Consider the following 5,384-nt stretch of genomic DNA (forward strand, 5'->3'; position numbering starts at 1 on the left):
AAATAGAAGGGGGTGTACAGAGGCTTTGGATAATTAACTTTTGGAAGAAAATAAGTTAAATGAATTGTAAGTTTAGTGAATACATTATCAATAACATCCTATTAATGTTAATTATTGATGAATGATGAAAGGTTACTTAAATGTTTTTTCTTAATGTTCTAAAATTGTTTGGGCCCCCGTGGTGAGGGTGTTTGGGGTGGCCAGGATTCAGCTGTGGGTGGCCGTGGCCACTCCCCAGCTCAGCCACTGAGCTAGTGTACTTGCAAAGTTGCCATTGGGAAACATGCTCCCTCCGTCTCTCTCTGTCTGTCATCTGGGAACCCATATATGTTCTCTTATCCTCTGCATTCAAATTCCATACCTCCCCTATATCTACCTTTCTTTCATCAACACTCTCATCCGCAAATGAAGATGTTTCACAAAAAAGTAAATGCCCTGACATTTTCTCTGCTCCTTCTCCCTCAATTGTCAACTTTATTTGTCCTCAAGTAGCCGCTGTGTTCCTCTGTTTTATCTGTCTTTCACTTCCGGAGCGTCCACACTACAGCTTCAAAAAAAGCTTGGAGCTGGGCGTGTCTGTAGCTTGGGGATTTTATTCAAGCAACGTGACCAACAACCAATCACATGGATCTCCCGCCCCCGACATACAAAGCAAAAAACCCCGGGGATTTTATGGGAGCAATATATATATAAACTCCCCAAACAGGCGAAAACCTACCAGTTTCACCCACTGTCTCTGCGACCTCCCTCCTGCCTGGTTCCTCCGGTTTGTATCCCGGTAGGTGAAGAGGGTCTGGTCATACAAAACCGGGTGATTTGCTCCGGCGAGAGTTAGTTTCTCCTCCAACTTTTTTTGAAATATAGAAATGAACGGCGGGATATCTCTCCCAGCTTAGACGCGGTTTGATTGGCTACGGCTTGAGCTGTCAGATTTTCCGAAACGGATTTGATTGGCTGGCGCTGGCTACTCGGACGGACCGCTCTGCTATCCACAATCCAGTTCGGCGAAAAAGCGAGGCAACGTGACGTCACCCCATTCAAAGTGAATGGGCAGATTGGAGTTATCGACGCTGTAGTGTGGACGGGCCGTTCCTCTCCTTGTCTTGCCGGTGATTGTCTTGCTGGGCACAAGATAAGAGCTTTTCAAGCCACAAATGACAAGCACACAGGAGGGGGTATATTCCATTCGCAAACAATGATCTGTAAAAACACACTGGATGAGATGTAAAACAAGCACTCTGCAAAGACCGCCCGGGCAGACCTGGAATAGACAATTCAACGCACCACTTACCAACACATTCAGCCAATTTGTACTTATTGGGAATAGTCACAAGCTGGAGGGACTATAAACAAAAAGCACTTTAACAAATATCTATATAGGACTAGGAAATTGTTCAATAGGCTTTTATCAACTTGAGTCAAGATGGGGCTGTAAGAAAAGAGGTTTGAGGAATATAGAAAATAAGGTTTGTCTTAAGATAGAAAAAAATAGATATTAACAAACTAAGATGTAAAGCAATAAGATAGAGATGGTACATGTACTGGAGGGTCTCTTTGGGACCATGCAACAGTTGTCACATATGGTCAAACAGATGGCTTCAGCTTATAAATTAGCATAACCTGCAAAATATACAGTGGTAGGAGCAGATGCAGGTTTAAAAGTATTTATTAAAATAACTTAATAAAACGTAAAGAGCAGGTCAGGTAAAACAAAGGGAAAGTAGCAAACGAAAACGAGGGCCAAACCAGGATGACAAGACGAAACAACGCCGACAGGAAAATAACACTTAGACAGACAGGCTTATATAGAGCAGTGGCGAACCATTGTCGATCACAACTGGACCTTCTGTAGACACACACAACCCCCCTTATATCCGGCTTCTTTACACATATTCTCTCCAGTACAGCGTTAGCTCTGACGGCCCGTCCACACGGCGGCGTGCGTTGAAGCTTCAACGCTTCAGCCCATTCACTTTGCCGAACTGCATTGTGGGAGCGTCGCTTCAAAAGTTGAGCAATGTTCAACTTTTGAAGCTTCGACGGAAGCGTCAGCCAATCAAATCATATGCCAGTACAAGCTCTAGCCAATCAAACCGCGTGCTTGTGTGCCTGGGGCGGGAGATTCATGTGATTGGTTGTTGGTCGAGCTTCAGACACGTCCGCCGGCAAGCTTCAACGCACGCCGCCGTGTGGACGGGCGCGGGAAGGGGGGTGCTCAGGGCGCTGCAGCACCCCCTAGCGGCAGGCAGGGGGTGCGGAGCTCCCCTGTCTGAATTATTATTTGACGGTTATTGCTGCTCCCGCTGTGCATAATCTGTGTAATATGTAGCCAATAAATTCCACATTGTTGGTAAAATAATATGTTGTCCTGCCCCGAATGTTTTTTCTGTAGCACCGGACAATTCTACCTCAATAATACAATACATTAACCATGTTTTACGGGAACCTCATCATGACACTCGAGAGGACGGCAGGACTGTAATTTCCCGTGTTCAGTGAATGCAACAGAGGCAAGACACCAGACCAATCAGAGAGTTGCATGGAAATAAAAGTGTGCTTGTGTCATTCAAACTCGTGTGTGTGTGTGTGTGTGTGTGTGTGTGGACATAGCGCATTTAGTGTGTGTGAGAGAGGGAGAGAGAGAGACCGGTGCCAGCAGCAGGGACCGTGTTGTTAGCATCTGGTTAGCTAGCTGCACCAGGGTCGGCGTCATGGGGGGTCATTCGCGGGTCATGCCCCCCCAAATGAGTCACTGTGCCCCCCCAATGCAGGGTGGGCAAGCCTTGCCACTTTGCCGTTTTTTAAATTTTTTAAATCATATAAGTGAAAACGTTTTGTGTGAAATACATCAGAAATAAAGAATATAAATATAACACACAGCCTGAGGTGTGCTCACTGCTGCTCTCTGATTGGTGTGTTGCTTGACCAATGACCCCCGACCTTGGTTTTGTTATCATTACGTGGCTGTGTGTTTAGATGAAAGACCAGTGGCGATCTGTTCATCTGTTACACTGATTATACAGTAAAGCCATCGAAAATAATATGATATACAGTACAGTACAAGTAGCCTACTTCTGGGTCTCTGTGTTTCATTCAAGCTCGGCTCTGTGTGTGTGGCACGAGCGCATTTTGTGAGTGTGCGAGCGGTAACGTGGAAAGTTGTTGTTAGCATCTGGTTAGCTAGCTATGCTAACGGGTATAAAGAGCTGTTTCTACACCAAGGTGGAGGAGAGTCCTCTCCTGTCAGACTGAGAGGATCTTATAACGTCAGCTCAGTGAGGTAAGGACTCTCTCAGTGTTTAGATAGTTAACTTTAGTGTAGGTTAACTTATCTCAGTGGGTCTCAAACGGTTTGGTCACCATTTATGTAAACAAGTATTTGCGAGGAATACCTTTATATGATCAATATAGTTATTAAAGAATAAGAGAATACATGAAAAACGGGTATGAAATACTATAGGACAGTAACACAAGAATACAGTTTAAAAGGGGAGTGATTAGTAAAATATCCATAAAGATGGATGCTGAGAGATGTAGGTAGGGTTGCCAACCGTCCCGTATTAGCCGGGACGCCCCGTATTTGAGCCAAAAGGGGCGTGTCTCGACTCCTGTGTAAAGGGACAAATAAAAAATATGTTTCTGTTTGCGCGCAATGCAGTGTGTCTGGCTGCGTGCCTGTGTGTTTGTGTGCTGTATGCGAAGGGCGCTAGGACCGCTCAGTTGATAGGGCAGGCACAATGTGTGTGTGTGTGTGTGTGTGTGTGTGTGTGTGTGTGTGTGTGTGTGTGTGTGTGTGAGTGTGAGTGTGAGTGTGAGTGTGAGTGTGTGTGAGAGAGAGAGTCAGTCAGCTGATTGATGGGGAAATGCTGGGAAAATGGTTGGTTAAAGGATAACATTAAGTCTAATAATGATGTACCGTGCATGTTCACATCATGTATACTTTGCATTACTTAATACCATTTTTCAAATATTTTATTTTTTAACATTTTGGACAAAATAGCCAATTGTACATCGAGGTGCCCAGATGTCCCTAGTGCCCACCTATCCGATTTGAACATGCTGATGTACAATGTGATGTAGTAGCCTAATGCAGGTGTAAGATCATTGTGTTTGTATTGTGTTATAGGTATGCATAGTTTTCTATGTATTTTGAGGGTTTTGACCCCTCGAACCCTAGGGGGCTGGCTCCCCCAAAATAATTAAATAACATAACCTTAACCCTAAAACCGAAATAAAGTAACAACAAAAAGTAACTAAATCCGCCAGAAACCTGAAAATCTTTGCGCGCGGGGGACACATACATGTGTCCCGTTTCTCCATTTCTGGAAGTTGGCAACCCTAGATGTAGGCTATCCATAGATCTCTTCATTTTGCTCTCAAAGTGCACCAGATTGATGCATTTAACTTCAATATTTTAAAAATAATCTTCCCGGGGGAGCATGCCCTCAGACCCTCCTAGAGGAGGTTAGGTCCACCCCCACCTAAAACATGTTCACATGGATAGGATACTAAATACATTTGCACACTTTTTTTGTATGGTGGCCTATGTCCATATGTTTCTGTTTTGGTGGTCGTGCCACAACCGTGCATGTATGCACAAGTCATAGGTGCGCAATACAATAGCACTACACCCCTGCAATGTGTGTGAACAACAATATACTTTACACAGGGGTAGACTGTGTTAGACAGTAACTAGTTACCATTACTAGTTACTTCATTTCAAAAGTAACTCAGTTACTTTACTGATTACTTACATCAAAAAGTAATGCGTTACTGTGAAAAGTAACGTTTTAGCTATTTAAAAAAGGGCTCCCATTAATGCCCTTCTAGCCTTCATTTCAGTACTGTTATTGCATTGGAGAATAATACAATCTGTTGATCAACTTGACATGCATTATATGCAATCTGGATTGCATCGATATTAGCTGGCTTTCCATTTTTGTATATTCTTTCTCCAGGTAGTTGGAAAAAGTTTTCCGTCCCATATGCCGTGTGCCGCCCGGACATGGTATCATGCTAACTAGCTCCCTGAAAGCGGGTGACTCCACTGTAGCAATAGCCTGCATGTGTTCTACAACATACCGTGCAATGGCTTTATCGACTTTTCCCTGGCTAGCAGTCCCTTGGTTAAAATCCAGCCGCTTTTGCTTAGGTGCAGGTGGAGGTGGAATGGCGTTGGATGAGTCTGGGTCTGTGCCGGTCTTAGTTACTAGCTTCGTCCCAGCATGTTGTTTCTGCAGATGTTTTAAGATATTTGAATGACTGGTTTGGGCAGTAGATAGGCTCTTTGACCCGCCAGGACCCAACTTACATTTAACAGAAACTTTCTTTTCTTTGTGCTCGACAAAAGTGAAATAGTGAGAATATTTCCAGGTGGAGAAACT

Source organism: Pseudochaenichthys georgianus, chromosome 1, assembly GCF_902827115.2.
Source record: "Pseudochaenichthys georgianus chromosome 1, fPseGeo1.2, whole genome shotgun sequence".
Classification (NCBI taxonomy): Eukaryota; Metazoa; Chordata; class Actinopteri; order Perciformes; family Channichthyidae; genus Pseudochaenichthys; species Pseudochaenichthys georgianus.